The sequence below is a fragment of the Terrapene carolina genome, unplaced genomic scaffold, assembly GCF_002925995.2.
Source record: "Terrapene carolina triunguis isolate 2854851 unplaced genomic scaffold, T_m_triunguis-2.0 Scaffold629, whole genome shotgun sequence".
Lineage (NCBI taxonomy): Eukaryota > Metazoa > Chordata > Testudines > Emydidae > Terrapene > Terrapene triunguis.
The window spans coordinates 1,358,206-1,376,029 of NW_020664980.1; positions in this window are offsets into that span (position 1 = coordinate 1,358,206).

Consider the following 17,824-nt stretch of genomic DNA (forward strand, 5'->3'; position numbering starts at 1 on the left):
GTGTAACTCCATTGGCTTCAGTGGAATTCCTTCACTGAGATCAGAATCAGGCCCTTAGTCTACAGTGGGATTAACAAACTTTTCTTCTGATTCACACTGACCAGGCAGATCAGATTCAGCTAATGTGGATCTTTTAGATAGATATCAGAATGACTATATATATATTCATATATAGAGTGTGTGTGTAATATATACACACACCCTCCAGATTATGGGACTTGCGAGAGCACATTAACTTCCACTAGCATCAATAAGAATAAATTAGGAACCAATCAAGAGAGAAATAAACACAGAGAAATGCACCAAACTTTTCACAAGTTCTGACAAGCATTTTGCAGTCTAAGGACTCATCAAAATTGTATCTAAATTCTTCAACAAACACAGTCAAAGGACTGAGTCAAATTCATTGACTACAGGGAATGTCCACCAGGGATGATTTTGGCTGAATAGGTTCAGAAATTCCTGCACTGTGCTACAATATAATGATGTCATTTAATTTAGTGCAAAAAATTAATTAAAGCCACCCTGATTATTTTACAGCTCTCAATTTGATATGGGTCTTTTGCAAAACATCTGTGTTCCCCTCCCAGCTAACTGCAAGCAAAGGGAAAACATAACAAGCATGATGATCCTTCCTCAGAGAGACCTGCTTACACTTGAAAATGCAAACGCAGCTTGCTGGACAACTTGCCAACATTCACAGAGTTCTCACACCATCCCTTTTGCTGCGTGCTGGCCCTCAGAGAGACTTTATGCCTGAGCCACCAGTCAAGCAACTCCTAAAGCCTTGAACACTGTGTTCAGTAAATGGCACTGTTGTGACACAAACTGACAGAACGGTTAAGGCTCGTGCTCTGTCTTCAATTTGCAATAAAGGGATTTAAAAAGACGTGACTACAGGAGTTGCGGATGGAACGCCTGCCTTAATTTTGCAAATTCCTGAATGTTTTAAAGCCCCTTGGAGGTTACACTCAGCCAAAGCTTCTCTGCAGTGCTAAACCAGCTTTCCATTGAAATACAGGCATGTTCCCAAGAAAGGGACACTACAGTTTTATTATTTAAGGGCTAATGATGTGTTCAGCACCATACGAGAAACACAGCGAGGACACTCCCGACTTAAAGAGGTTTAAATGCCTCATATGCTGTATCTTGTATATTACACAGCACCATAGCAGGGCACATTTTTTTAAACACACGGTGGTTTTGAGTTTAATGAACATACTTTACTGTGTGGGACTATGACACATGTAATACCTGCAGGAACAATTCAAATAATATTCCTCCCTCTTGGATAAAGAGGATGAAGGGCACACAAGTGCGATCACCATTGGAAGCATTGGGGATAGTATTTATTTTTCCTACAGAGAAGAACAACTAACTTTGACTTGGTCACCGGAAGTGGCTATTTCCTTTAGGATACTTGAAGCACCTCCTTTTGGCCAATAACAAGAATTGCATTGTCACCCATGGGAATGCATGACTCTGAAGTTGCTGGAAACACATGAGGACAGAGTGATGCTTATAAAAGTAGTGGTGGCATGAATCCACTGGGGAACAGCTCAAAGGCTCAGAGACAATGGTAAGAGGGCCTGACCCAGAGAAGTTCAGACTGCTTTCTGGAAGCTCCCGGCCCCAACTCCCACAGAAGCCACTTTCATTAAATAAGCTCAGCAACTTTTATGACTGAGCTCTTTGTAAACTCCTGCATTCATTGATCAGGTCAAAAGAAGGTTTGTTCTTCATTGCTTGATGGCACATTCCCTGTAGTCGTTATGCATAATCATTGATGAGCTGCTGACATTTCCTGCATATTAATATAAAAATTTTGCCTATTTTTTGGTGGGCGGAGCACTTCATAAACACAATGATTTTGCTGGAAAAAGAGAAAAGATTATCCAAATAGATTTGTTTAGCCAATAAAAATGGACCCTGTGTTACTCCACAATAGCCTTGAAGCTTGTCTTCATCCCTATTGTGTTCCCAGGGTGTGTGCACAGTATAAGAGGTGTCATTTAAATGCCCTTGTATTCTTCTAGTAGCTTGCTTTGGTATTTATGTAGACCAGTGCTTTTGAATCTGGGGTCCGCAGACTCTGTCTAAGATTTCCAAAGGGGTCTGCACCTCCATTCAACAATTTTTAGGGGTCCGCAAATGAAAAAAGTTTGAAAACTACTGATGTAAACTAATAGAGTACCTTTTCTTTCCTCTGAAGCACTATTAAAAGCCAGAGTTGTCAGTCATCAAGGCCCAAGTTCCATAAATTCAGTTATTTCACAGCCAAAAGAAATATGGAATGAAATATTAGCATATACACTGAAAGTCTTATTCATAAGCTTTCCTGTGATAAAGATTACAAGTTCACTACGAATTAACTTATAAACAAGGCGAGAGCTAAGCAAAAGTCAGACTTACAGTAATTTATATGCATACAGAATTATTAATCTTAACATTTGTTCCTTTCCTGGAGCTACTGTCTCTGTTAAATGTCTTCCTTGAAATGCCCATTTGACCAGGTTTCATTGTTGCAGAGTTGATCCAGTAGAGATACATTTGATTAACATTGCTAAACATGAACGAAACAGCCAAACAGAGGACCTAAACCTGCACACTTAGGCAGATAAAACTCTCATGGAGCCCTGGGAGCTTTGCCTGAGGAAGGATAGCAGGACCAAGACAAGAGAAAGTAAAATGTAATGTCTTAGGCTCTCATTCTGCAAAGGCTGACACACGTTTAACTTTATGCATGTCAGCAGGCCATTGAAGACAATTCCCTCAGGAAATTGTCAGCTGCCATAAAGGCAGAGGACCCAGTTCCCCTACCAACTCCATCCCACAGCTTGTCTAGGAGGTATGTCAAGGGAGGGAGGCAGTAGGAGTGGAAAGAACAGAGCAGAGTTAAACCACACCCAGTCTCACCTGGTATGTGGCTTTATAGGGACCATGGCCTCATGTCTTAATCTAGAGCAACCCTTAGTCTGCTCTAAGATACATTAGGGCTGGAGCTAGGCCGAGGGCAAGGGCCAGGGGGAAAAATTAGAATAAGGGAACCTTAATTGGCTTCCTGATGGCCTTGTCCCGTTTCCCTATGCACTATTATCTTGGTGCAGGAGAACATCTGGTCCAAAGTTTCATTCAGTGGGAGTGGCTTCAGTAGGAGTTTATGGTGCTTAGCACCTCTCAACATAAGGCCCTCTTCTGCATTGTCTCTTAACCACCATGCTGTTCTCTGCTACATTCAACACTGAGGTCAACATGACAACTCCTCTGTGGAAAATTATGTAGGTGTGTGTGTCTCTAGAGGACTAAGACATGTGTGTCCTATAACACAAGAACCAAGGGTCACCCAATGAAATTAATAGGCAGCAGGTTTAAAACAAACAAAAGGAAGTACTTCACACAAAGCTGTAAACCTATGGAACTTATTGCCAGGGAATGTTGTGAAGGCTAAAACTCTAACTCAATTCAAAAAAGAGTTAGAGAAATTCATACAGGATAGGGCCATCAATGACTATTAGCCAAGATGGTCAGGGATGTAACCCCATGCTCCGATATCCCTAAGCCTCTGACTGCCAGATGCTGGAATTGGGCCACAGGGGATGGATCACTTGATAATTGCCCCATTCTGTTAATTTCCTCTGGTGCACCTGGCATTGGCCACTGTCGGAAAACAGGATACTGGGCTAAATGGCCTTTGGTCTGACCCAGTATGGCTGAGTCCAATGCAACTTTAAAGCTACATACCACCGTGGATTTCACTTTTGCAAAGTTATGCTAGTGCGTAATTTTACTCATACAAGCAGACTCTTTGAAGTAAAGAGGATTACTTCTGTGTGTAATGTGATGTAGGTGTGCAAAGGTTTACAGAATTGGACCTGAATGCTTAGAGACTGAAAGCCCTTGATCAGTCAATAGTGATGTCATATAGAGTTTATTTTCCTTTTACCTTTTACCCTCATCACTTTTAATTTCTCTGGATTAAGTCTGAATCATCCAACTACTTTTTTCTTCCCACCACTGGCACATCTTATTGACAATGGAAGCTGCATTAGGTAAAAAGGGAAATGAGTAGAAATGAAAAAAATCTTTGGGAATGAATTAGAAGGAAAATACTTAAGAATATTGGGGGGGGGGGAGTATATTTTGGAATAATCCTGGTTTGTTCTTCCAGTTGCTAAAAGAGAGAGCTACACAAATTCAGTCTAAAAATAAATTGCAAATCTTTCACAGTGAGGATAAATAACCATTGGAACATTTTACCAAGGGTTGTGGTGGATTCTCCATCACTGGACATTTTGAAATCAAGGTTGAATGTTTTTCTAAAAGATCTGCTCTAGTTTAACCAGGAATTACTTCAGGGAAGTCCTGGGCCTGTGTTTTGCAGGAAGTCAGACTACATGACTACACTGCCCCCTTCAGCCTTGGAATCTATGAATTCTCAAAGAAGAGCCTTTACTGGCATAGTATTGGTCTGAAAACTCTTGTAGTCAGCATATGGAACACCTATCCCAGTACATAATGACATACTTTTTAGCGCCTGATGGGGGTGGAAAAATGGGATCATGAACTTAATTTAAAATTTGTAATTCATCTCCTTTATTTAAGGGACCAGGCAGCTTCACTGGATAAAAATGTATTAAAATATTTAAATATATAATCATTTCCCTAGTCTATTAAATAGAAATGTAGTTCTGGGATTCTGAATTTTAAAGTATTCACATTCTATGGAACAGTTTGTCTGGCTTGCTATAATGAAAAGCCAACAATAAAAGTCCAAACATATCGAAATAAGTAGACACTATCTTCAAAACAACTTGGATTCAATGGCACACACTGAGGTTTGAAAGTAGTCTGGGTAATTGGAAATAAGATGAATTTCCCAGGAATTGCAGGTTCTGAAAACAGTTTAATTTTCCTTCTTTATATCCCATCCTACCGCTGTTACTCAGGGCCTAATCTCAAGAAATGATCACTTTACACAAGTCCCACTGAGTGCAGGGTTAGGACCTCAATCAGGCAAAAATCCCCTCTAAAGTAGAGATGTTTTGCCTGTGTACATTCTGAGGGATTGTGCCCTGTGTAAACCAGCAAAATATAGAAGTCCAAGTCACTGGGCCTGGTTCTCATTTCATAAGACTCAGTATAAATCAGGAGCAATTCCACTGAAATCATTGGAGTTGCACATGTGTAAAGCTAATGTGAGATGCGAATTGGAGTGATTATTTATTATTCAGAAATATTATCTGTTATTAGAATTAGTTGTTATGAGCCAAGTCCAAGAAAAATATAGATATTTCATTTTATTTGGGTTTATCCCAGCTCCCTTCTTTGGCTTTGTTTGGGTTCCTGTGGAACCAAAAGCTGGGAATGGGCGACAGGGGATGGATCACTTGATGATTATCTGTTCTGTTCATTCCCTCTGCTGCACCTGGCATTGGCCACTGTCGGAAAACAGGATACTGGGCTAAATGGCCCTTTGGTCTGACCCAGTATGGCCGTTCTTATGTTCTTAGCTCTTTCTACTACCAACCACAGAATGGTTTCAGCTCTTCTACTGGCAAATGTCAAATAAACAAAAGGCATCAATGTAAATTAAAATCTTAATGTCATTGGGTCTACATTAATAATGGGAACTTGAAAATGACATTTCTGAGAGAACCAGGTACCTGTCGGGGCCTGATCCAGCAAACCCTTTCACACAAGTAATCCCATGAGAATCAATGGGTCTTTTTGCGTGAATGAGAGTTATTTATGTGAGTAGTGGCACGAGAGCACTCGGTGCCTTGCAGGATCAATCTCTACATGTGTCAACAGGAATTAATTAGGGTAGAATTCTATTAATCCCTGCTTACCTGCACTACATGAGTGTCAGCTCTAGAAAAAAATTGAAGGTTATGATTCCCATCTGATGTCTATTTTTAACAGCATAACCAAGGCTTTATGAAGGTGGCAGTGCTGCCAGTTAGAGTGTTATTGTAGGACAAGACTTGAGGCAAAAATTAATTCCACTGTTGCATTAATTAGGAATGATCTAATTTTTTTTTTAACCAGCAAGTGCATGGCTGGCAGCTGCCAGTGGTAATGTGGGCTACTTTACAAAAACAACCATTTGAGATATGATCAGTTTCTTATTCACAGTGTTTGAAGACCTGTCAGGCAGATGATGCGACAGCTGCCCCTCTGCTCCCCCAACTAAAGACATAAAAGAGGTTTGTCCAATTAACTAAGGGTTCTCAAACATTACCTACAACACAGAAACACGATAGACAAGAGAAAAGACTGAGCCCCACTATTGCAACAATAGGAAAAAGGTTATGCAGGTTATTGTCAATCTGAGCCCAATTGTCAATCTTGGCCAATATGCTCTGGGGGAGGGTGAAATCCCTCCCTGACCCTAAATATTTAGTGCTTTTCAATTTCATCTGTTGGTCTCCAAGTGTTTTACAAAGGAGGACAGTATTATTATCCCCATAGTACAGAATCGGAAACTGAGGCTCAGAGAGGTGGAGTGACTTACCCAAGATCTCACAGTGAGTCAGAGGGATAGCTAGCACCAGAGCCCAGATATCTTGACTCCTAGTTCTTTGCCCTGTCCACTGGACCACACTGCCTATAGTTCTGTTGATCACTTTTAGGGTGCTCTGTCCTGAAGCCACAATCCAGGCTTTTCTATCTTCACTCTCTAATGACTTCTTCCTTTTCTGCCCTTGGGCCAAACTCAAACCTAATATAAGCACGTGGAATTCCATTGAAGTAAGTGGAGTTGTACCAACTTACAGCAGAGCTGAATTTGGCTCCCTTGTTTTCTTCCTGTCTCCACACATTGTAATGTACTCCATTTAGTGAACACAATGGGCCAAATCACACTCTTACCATTTATATTTTTTAAAATAGATTAAATTCTTTGCCACCTCATTGGGCACAGTGGGGCTGCACAAGGAAGATGTATGGGGACGAGTGTATATAGATTTATGGTGTGTATACATACATTAATATAATAGTATATTTACACAGGAAAAAGAAACAGCTATTCTAGTCAGGTCTTCTCTTTACAATAATAAAGTATGTGGATTTGTATAATTCTCAAAAGTTCAGGCCAGTCGTGCATTAGTCCTTTCATCCCCTTAAATCTTTGTCTCTATGCTGTATTAAACCTAACACAGTGTTATCCGTTCACTATCCAATCAGTGGTGGATAGTGCATCTGTCTTACTTGTTCCCTCTCTTCTACCCAGACACCAGAGCTCAATGGGCAGGTTCGTTGGCCAGAGGATGGCTTCTGTATCAATGGAGGCTAGATGTTGTAAACCACCCTCCACTCTTCCACCACATGCGTTATTGTCTGCGGTGCTGCCCCAGAGTCACAGTGTAGGGATGAAGCCAGGCCAAGCCAGTGCATAGTTGTGGCAAATCCAGATGAACCAGAGAATAGTCTTTTGAGCCTGGTCCAGGATTTACAATCAAGTGGACAAGGAGGCCACTGCAGCGATGGTCTCCTGAATGTACTTAGTCTGTTTGACTCTCTTTACCACTGACGCTTCCACTCTGTAAGGACAAAGCGTTCAGTGGAGGCACTGATCATTCAGGCATGGTAAAGGCCAGTAGCATTCTTGTCCAAGAGTGTATGAGCTGCCATAGCAAAAGAGTGTCAAGAGATGAGCTGCAGTGTCCCATGTTGGTCCTCAGGGGTTGGATTCCTGCCCTGGATACAAGCAGACCTTCTAGTTGGCACTGCATGGTGTTTCCTGTCTGAGAATGGGGCATCAGATAAAATACGTCAGTTTCATCTATCACAGCTCTCTAGACAGACAGTAATGGCATCTTGTTGGAGGTCTGGTGGAGTGATGCACGCAAGCACATACAGACTGGAGGTTGGTGTATAATTGAGGCAGCCACTAATAATAGGGGTAGCTGAATTCAGCTAAGTGTCCCCAGACCGCAGAGCAGTATTCAGCTGGAGCAAACACCAGGGCCAATACAGATGTACAAAGGATCCAAGGGTCTGCTCCCCAGGAGGTTTCTGATACGTTCTTATCAAGGCAGTCCAGGAAGAGATATCCATTTTCAAGTGTTTTTGGTGAGGATGGTATCAGAGACTCTGTTCAAGCTTTACTCCCAGGCATGTGACAACTGGATGGAATGGCAATAGCCATCCTTGGACATGGCTTGAGATGGGTCGGTTGGCAAGATGATTGATTAGATGAAAAGTAGTTGCCACTGGTTTCATTGAGAATTAGTCTCCATTGCTGGAAGTAAGGGTCAAAGCAGCCTTGTCTTGGTTGAGATTCCCCCCGATTCCTATGGAAGTAATTTCCAATGTCAGCAATACAGATGTTATCAGCATAGACATAATTCTCAGTCTGCATTTCAGGAAGGTCACATATGTATATATTGAACAAAAGGGGAGCCAAAACTGACCCTTATGGAAGGCCATTGCGGAGACATTTAGTGTGACTGATATTCTCAACAATTTGCAGGATGAAGCTTTGGTTGCTAATCATTTCTTGAATGAACCACATCAGCAGCCTAACATGCAGCAGCCTAACTGGCAATCAGACCAATATGCCACACAGAGTTTTAGGCTGCAGTCAGATCTTTCTTTTCTGATTCAAATGCATTTTCTAGTCAAAGTACCTGATCTTGAGTGCATCATCCCTTCCTGAATCCACCCTAAGCATGAGGCAATTGAGGATCAGCTACCTCCTTAATCTGCATTAGGATTATTCTGTCCATCATCTCATAGATTACACATAGCAGGGAAATCGGTCAGTAGCTCGTCAGGTCTGTCAATGTTTTCCCTGGCTTGGGAACAGCTTGCTCTGCACCAGACTTTTGGGATGCTGCAATCCTGGGTTCAACAATTCAAAAACTGAAGCAGCGAGCTTTTGCTGATTGTCCCAAAGCAAGAGACAAACTTCATTGTGGATGTTATCTAGATCAGGAACCTACACATCAACCTACAGTTGATGTGTAGCCAGGTTGAGCTCTTGTTCAGTAAAAGGAGCCATCAGGTTCATGATGACCACACTCAGAAAGCACTGTTACATTGCCGAATACTCTTCCAGAAAGAGCATTGCTTGTTTGGTTTTTTAATCTAACTTCTCTGTTTCTATTCTGTGACCATAACACTGAGTGCCTAACCTTAGGTACCCAAGTTCAAACATTGTGGCTATTTGTGTATTTAGTGCTGAAGACCCTGGGTTTTACCCCCTGCTGTGTGAGAGTTATATAATTATTGTGTATGTTACAGCTCGAGCCATGAATCCAACGCATAGATTAAAATATGTAAAAATGAAAACACGGCAGTTAACACCGTTCCAAAATCCTCTCATTTGTGTAGTGATTATGTGCAGCATTTTACAGTGATATTCAATAAAGAATGAGAAGTTACCATAGCAACCTCACTGACACCTCAGAGTCACACGGGTGATTCTTAAATAAACATATACATAAGGGAAAGAATTTTATTCCCATCCAGGGTGAAGGAATGGTCTTGTGGTTAAAGCACTTGACTGCCTCTCTGGAGAGCTAAGTTCAGCTCTCAACTCTGCTCTTCGAGTCACTGTGTGTGACCTTGTAAATTAGTCTCTCTGTGCTTCAGTTCCCTATTTTTTTTAAACATAAATGGGGATAACCATACTTCCCTGCCTCCCAGGGAGTATTGTGAGAATAAATCCATAAATGGGAGGTGTTCACACGTGATGGGAGTTGTTTAATTGCCTAGGTAGGTTGATCCAAGGACACTGTGTTCTGATGTTTAACCAAATTTTTGCCTCTATTAGAGATGGGTCAAAAACTGCACTATTTGGATCCAGATTTCAGACTCCCTAAAAAGTTCAGGGGTGCTCAATCCCAGAGACAGGGAACAGTTGCAAAGTTGATATCTAGACATAGGTTTGAATCTCAGCCTCCATGGTCCACAAATGTTATGGGTTTTCCTGTCTTTGATTCATCAGTTCAGCCAAATTCCAGACAAAATGTTTATATTCAGATTTGGCCGAATACTTTTCAAACTCTTCTTTGGAGCCAAACAGTTAGGAAGAGGTGCCATCCCCTCCCCATGGTGCCTCTAACACAGCTGACTCAATATCTTTTGCTCTTCTTTCCCCCCTGAGGAGTTCTGGGAGTGCCATAACGTGGGTTGGAAGGAAGTTCTGCATTCATTAGGTCCAATGGAATGGCCACTCCTGCTCCTTTGCTCCTGTCTCACTATCAGACCATATTATTACACAGGAGTAAACGAAGAGGCTGCAGGCGAGAGGCATGCTTACTTGACCTTTTTTCTCCTTCTCACCATCTGTAGTTTAAAGCACACTGCAATCTGCAAGTGGTACATTTGACTGTAAAATACACTACTCGAATAATCTGATACTCTTGAGTAATTCACTGCAGGAATTTGCAAATAACTTCAAATGGTGAGTAATTCTGAGAATTTTACAATCTGTTTGAGGACAATTTGGAAATCTAAAAAAGGACACACTTTCTCTTGAAGAGCAAGGAGTACTTGTGGCACTCTAAGGTGCCACACATACTCCTCGTTCTTTTTGCTGATACAGACTAACACGGCTACCACTCTGAAAACTTTCTCTTGAAGCGTAATGGTGTCAATGGGAAGTTTATCCCCCAAAATGATACCCAACACTTTTGTGTGGTTATGAGGTTAACTGACTTTTTGTAATGATATTGTTACTAATATTCTGATACAATAACTAATCAAATACAGCACACATCAGTTGTTCCTCTAGTCACCAATTGGGTGATAATTCAGAATCAGCTAAATACCATTTTCACTTATTTAGTATTTGGCCAAATACAACAATTAGACATCTTGTACATACCCTCCCCCCCATAGCTTTTATTCCAGAAGCCTTATGTTATGTTTCTCCACACACAAACAAGCACCATATGATCCCACTATCACTGACTTTTATTTTAGTTTAACAGAAACCAACGCAAGAAAAACAAGAGTAGTCTCCGTGACAGACAGCACAGTATGTCAGCTCTCTATCAGGCTCCATCAGCATAATTTAATAAAATGGCATCTGCCTCTCTGGGAAGCACATTCCTAGAAATGTAGAAGTGCAGAATGCAGACAAAGGCTGATCATGTGGTTGAGGTACTGGCCTCACCTTCAGGAGATGCAGTTTCAATTCCTGCACCTGTGACAAACTTTGTTTGACCTTGTGTAACACCAACAGACCCTAGCCATCAGCAGGCGGGATCGAAGCTGGGACCTCTGGCGCTAAATGCATGAACCAAAAGCCAACTGGCTGTTAGCTAAGGCTATAGAGCAGACTCATAAATCTCTCTCTCTCTCTAAGTGGTCTCAGTGCCACTAGATGGGACAGAACACCACACCCAGGAGGTGTGTGGATTACATACTTCCCCTAGCTGAGGAAGCACGTCCTGAACTTCAGATACTTCCCAGTTGAAATCCCGGACGAGCCCCCACTTGTAACGCTGACAGACCCCAGCCATTGGCAGGCAGGATCGAACCTGGGATCTTTGGAGCTAAATGCATGAGCCTCTACTTTGTGAGCTAAAAGCCATATGGCTCTTAGCTAAGGCTGTAGAGCAGACTCATTAATCTCTCTCTCTTTCTCTAAGTGGTCTCGATGCCATTAGATGGAACAGAACACCACACCCAGAAGGTGTGTGGGTTACACTTGCACCAGACATTTATTAAACTCTCTCTGCCTCAGTTCTTCATCAGTAAAATGGGGATAAGAATGTGATTTTTCTCCCACCTTTTGCCTGTCTTATCTAAATAGATTGTGAGCTCTTTGGGAGATGGACTGTGTATATAGCATTTAGCACAGTGGGCCTACAGGCAGCATAAATAATGATAAAAATCATAACAGTGAAATAGCTACATAAATCACAGTACATTTTAGCAGACCTGTTTATCTAAATCAGAACCAGAACCTCTCCAAGCCTTCCCCCCCCTCCCTTTATTGAGAAATGAGCCACTTTAAGCTGACAAGTTTGAGTTCTGAGCTTGAGTGCACTCACATTTTTTGTTCCCCTGGTGGAAATGTGTAACATGCAGTTGGAATAGACATAGCTTTAATCTGTCTCATAAACCTCTGTATGGTTGTATTCCCTTGAGCTGCCCCATGTGTCCGTTAAGCTGTCATTCCACTGCATGTGAAGGCAAACCTGCTCACTGCAAACTTCTATGGCTCAGTCCTAAAATAGCCTTGTCTGTCTACATCTGTCTGCATGGTCATTGAATACATGCTTTCCTCCTGTTTAACTGAAGGATGTTTGCTGCTATTTGCTATCTGGGCTGAACGTGGGTGTTTTGATGTATTTTTGTATATTCACTTTGGGTTTTTCATTTCATCATTCCCCAATCACTATCCCCTCGATCTTTCAAACCCAATAACTATATTCATTTAATGATGAACTGTCAGTGACATATCACATAGACCTTGATTCCAACAATGCCTCCCTTTGTTAGACTGACTTTCAGAAAGCAATTAAAGTGCTGGAGGATTTTTAGCAATACAAAGACTTCTTTAAAAATGTTCCTTGGGAAAAGCATGATTTAAATAATGTATTGCTTGCTAAATGAAGCTTCGTTCTTCGTATTACATAACTATACAACGATGAAGCCACTTTTCCCCGGCTGACCGCATTCTGCTATCCTAGACCAGACCTGAAACGTTTCGGAGTTCAGGTTCAGCAGATGTAAACATAACATTGAGTTTGGAAAGGTTGGTGGTGTGATCATATGTGGTAAAATATCCTATATTTCCGCAAGGTTAGAAAATCCCTATGCCCTGGGACAAGAACCCATGGTGCTAGGCTGCTGGGAGGAATCTGAATTTGGATTTGCCCACTGAGCCCATCTTATAAAACATCTCAAGGCACAGAGGGGGGACAAAAATGTTTGAAGCATTCTTCCCAGCACTAGGTCCCCAACTCTACAGGGAAAGGAGGGGAAAGGAGATGAGGCTGCGAAGCTGGAGGTCTCTCCCCTCCACATGGGACAGGGAAGATCAACATGTATGTTGCCCTCTGCACTAAAAATACTGGGGAAATCATTGTGCCTAGGGAAGGGCCCAAACGGCAAGGTTCAGATCCAAATCTGAATTTGCCCAAAGGGCGGGGGTAGGGACATAGTTTCAAATCTTAAGTTCCAGTTTGGGCTAAGTTCTTCTTCAGTGTTTAGAGCACTGGAAATGTGAAGACACTCGGTGTTTGTATATATATCTAAAAAGAGGAGCTCCACTAAAGTGGAAACTCAGTTTTGATTTTAAAAATAAAAGTTTAAAGCAGGAGGATCCATTCTTCTCTGTGGTCAGAGTAGGCTCCTGAGGCTTTTTCTTCTGCATCCAAACTTCCCAGTTCAACCCCATCTCCAGTAATACAGGTTCCCTTTATCAGAGTATTAAAAGAATATAAATCAGCCCCTGTGGAGGCAAAGCAATATGGACATTGACATCAATAGCACATCAAATGTTAATTGTATCAGAAGAGTGCAAACAGCCGAATTAGTCCTGAAAAATGGTGAAACAAAGTCCATCAGCACTTGGTGCTTATAATTCCTGTAGCACTTTCCACTGATGGACCCCTGAAGGCATCCTTTGTCCGTACTATTCTTTCTAATAGCTTTCTGAAAAATACACTGTGCCTCGGCGGATAAAGAAGTACTGAAGAAAATCTAATTCCCTGACGAATATGAAAAGAAAGAAGTTGATGAGAAAAAAGATTAATCATCCCACTTCTATTAAAGTTTTATCACACAGCAAGGTGAAAAGAATTATCCCCTTAGATGCCATCTATAGTGTTCTACCTCCTTCATTCCCTTTCCCACTATTAATAAAAGCTTCAGTGATGTAATAGTGAAGTGGAAAGTCCCTAATCAGGCTCAACTTCTTCCTAATGCAAGAGAGAGAATGGAATTAAATAACCATGGGAAAAGGGTGTGTGAAAGAGAAGGGGGTAATTAAAAGCCTCAGGGACAAAAAAAAGTAACAGCCTACGAATGATAAAATCTGAATACATGCACACAAACAAGCTGTAAGTTATTCAGATAAGAATTTGAGACAATGTGTCAATATTGATAGGCAAACCTCCAATCGGGTAACTCTCTGAAATCAACCACTGCTAAGGATCCCAAGGTCTTCCATTCCATCTGTTTCAATTTTTACTAAGATCAGCACTATTAGGTGACCAATCGTTGTTGGATACTGAAAAGCTTATTCAGCTGAACAGATCCTCAAGCTAAACCCCTACTATTGCGCTCTGTTTTTAGTACCTTTTAGTACTCGTTCTAGAGCATTGGCGTATCCCTGCCAGGCAGCCCATTCTGTATGGACAAAAAATATGTAATAGCACTTTCATAGCCAGAAACTCAGTGACAAGCAAATTCATCCATCATATAGGCTCGTTAAGATAGAAGTAGGTATTAACATTTTGGTGGCCACTAATGAGATGAACATGTGCAATGTATGGATAAATTTCTCAGGATTTCTCATTGTTCTAAAGGAGCAACATTAGGAGAAATTCAGTGATTTGAGAGTTCTTCATAGTGCAACGTCCTCAAATGTCAGGCTAATGTTTGTGGGTTTTTGCAAAACTACTGTATTTTGTAAAAGCTTTGGTAAAAATGAATAGATTCTATAACCTTTAATGCCAGTTAATGAACTGTCTCACCTGGTAAAATTGTATATTTTATACTGTTTGTTTAAAATTGGGGTTTTTTATACACCCTGTAATTTCCATGTCATCTTCTTGCTTCTCTTGTCTCTAGAATAGATATCATAGACTGTGAAGTGTATTGTTTCAGAACCTGTGGGAAGAGAATGAAGGGTGTATGTGAAGCAAGTAGAGAAAATAAAAGGAGGATGAGACACCATTGAGCTCAGCAATGAGTGACAGTGGCTTCAAGCCAGCAATCTCAGAAAATGAATTGGCTGTTGGGATTTATTCTTCTGAGATAACAAATGCAGTGTCTTTGTACCAGATATGGCTAAGGAGAATGAGCTGAGGTCACACGAGAGTTCATCACAGATGCTCAGACATCCTGGAGTCAGTGTTCCCAACAGGATGCTGAGTTAGGAATTCCAGTGAAACCTGTGAAAAGCACTCAAATGAACAGTATTCTCACCTGTCCAAGCAAACAAACTACGGAAAAGAGAGTGGGTTGCAGTAGGAGTGAGCGTTTGGCTCTATTGTTGTAAGGGACCAGGGTGTAGGCGATCTGGCCTAGCTGTCTCGGCTGGGTTGGTGTCCACTAGTCAAGGACCACCACAAGGCAGTAGTCAGCAACTAGGGATCAGAGGAATTTCTAGGGATGGGATCAATAGGCAAGAGTCAGGTGGAGAAAAAAGGTAATTACTAGGCTGGGGTCAGGGTCAGAGACTAGAGATCAGAAAGCGAGGTTGGGCCTGGAGTTGCAGCAGGCCAAACGTCTGTATGGTTGCACACTGCACTGTTAAATAGTGGCCATGGGCCAATCAGAAGACCTCAGGGTGTTGTCGCACTGGACCCTTTAGGTAATACTTCCTGTGGTGCCTAATCTCCACAGTGCTCCTTGGATGTGGGTCTGTGTGGTGACGTGGGAGTGTCAGCAATATCAGGCTTCACAGACCCAGGTTCAAGTAACACACATACTTACAGTTGTTTTGGGGATATGTGTTTCACTTTCATTTTTTTTTTCTTTGTTCCTCTACACAAGGGCTAATGACTTCCCCCCTTCTCAAAAATGTGTGTCATTTCTAATTATACTGCAGACTAGGAAAATTACCATCTGCTTATCGTGGTACCAACAAGATTCTAGTGTTGGTTAGTGTCTGGGAAGAACTGGACAAATATTGACAAAGATTTCTGTGATTAAAACTGGCGAATTAGATTAAAAGGTATTTGCAATCCCAATTTACTCTCTGTTCATGAAAATTCAGATGAAGAAGGTTTCAAGTTCACACAGACATTTGGATGGTTACCCTTATTTGTATGGATACTCTTGTTTGCTTATGAATCTGCATGGCTGTGCAAACAGGAAACTATCAGAGTTACAATCAGGGGGCAGAAGCATCTGCCTTCAGCTTGAATATTGAATAAGCAATATTTTTCTTAACAATAAACAGTTCGAGTGCCCCATAATCTGAAATCTGTTTGCATAATGTTAGAGTAATTTCAAACAACAAACATATTCATAAAAACCTCAGCTGATTTACAGTGAATTAATTGGCATACAGAAAAAAAGGACTAAATTTGCTGAAGAATTATTCTCTGCAAGGATTGTGACCAACTGTAGTCTTCAGTGAAGTTCAAAGCCAAAGCTATTCTTTGGAGAGCTCAGATAGTTTGAGAGCAAGGTTCTTCTCCTTGTCACCTCCGCAGAGATTTGTATCAGCTAACAATGGAGTAAAAGTCATTGTGTATGATTTTTTTAACCACTGCCTGAAGCTTGCATGAGCTGTATAATAATAGCAAAAATAGGCACAGTTGACTTGCTGACAATGGCTATTTATGGGTGAACCTCTGAAGGTTCTGAGATTACAAAGGTCATTTTGGGTAATTTCCCAAATGTTCAAGTGCTTCTCTGCACTGTCTATATTTTTTGGAGTATGCAAAACTAGACTGGCTTCAGGATCTTGTGTAAAATTTCCAGTATTCCTGCTTCTGGATAGCTCAGAAATATCCTGGGGATGTGTAGGGGGCAAAATGGAAATAAGGGGAATATTTTCTGAACATTTCTGGTGTTAAAAAAGGTTTAATTCTGAATTTGCTTTCATGATAGTTTTGGAAAGATAATATATTGCCTGATTCACCTATCCCTTAATCAGGACAAGGAAACTTTGACATATTTAAGATTTTGGGGTGATTGTTTTCCTTTGAGCCAATTAAATTAGGATGTACTGGGCTTACGCTAGGCACAGTCCTGTGAAGTACTGAGACTGCCACTAGGTAATTGAATCTATTTTATCACTCTCTTATTGTGGCTGGTGGGCTGTATATAAAGTACCCATCACAGTGATATGTAGGTATCAAAAATAATGGTACAAAGTCAACAGTAGTTGAGAGTGCTCAGCATTTGGGAGTTAGGACCCTTTTTTCTGGAGCAGTTGCTGCTAAGCAGAATCCAAAGCTTTTTTCTTCCTCTTGCTGGTGAGAGGTGTGAGCAAAGGAATAGATGTATCCAGCTGCTATATATAGAACTATGCAACTTCCAAGGGACCGACTGTCAAAGAGCTGCAAGCGTCTGTCTCCTTCCCGCCCCTCTATTTCTATCTGTGATTGTTGAGTGAAGAGGCATGTTTACTGCTCCAGATTGCTCAGTATGACGTAGCCTTTCTGCATGAGTGATAAAAGGACATTTTGCAGATTACAAAAGTTTGAAAACTCAAGCACAGGATATGAAGGGGGGTGTACTGCTGTCAAGATGGCAGGGCAGAACAAGCAACGTACACCTACCAGGCTCCATCATCTTTCCCATGGAAATCCTTCAATATAATGTCACAAAATGGGTGGGCATTTATTAACTTCCTTGTTGTTCATACCAGGAGGTCTCGTCCCTCATCTCCACTTCCTAAATATCAATCTTAGCTGCAGGAAGTCTTTATGCTGGGGCTATAAAAGACAGGTCACATGTTTCTGTTCCACTCCTTGAAATGCAACTCCAACAGGAAAGCATGCTGTACGTAAGAACATGATATCAGAACATCAGTATGGGTCACCCCAATGGGATCATCAAGAGCCAACGGAGAGAAAGGATGGTCTTGTGGTTAAGGTATTGTACTGGAATTCAGAAAACCTCAGTTGAATTCCTGGCTCTGTCATAGGCTTCCTGTGTGACATTGGGCAAGTCTTTCTGT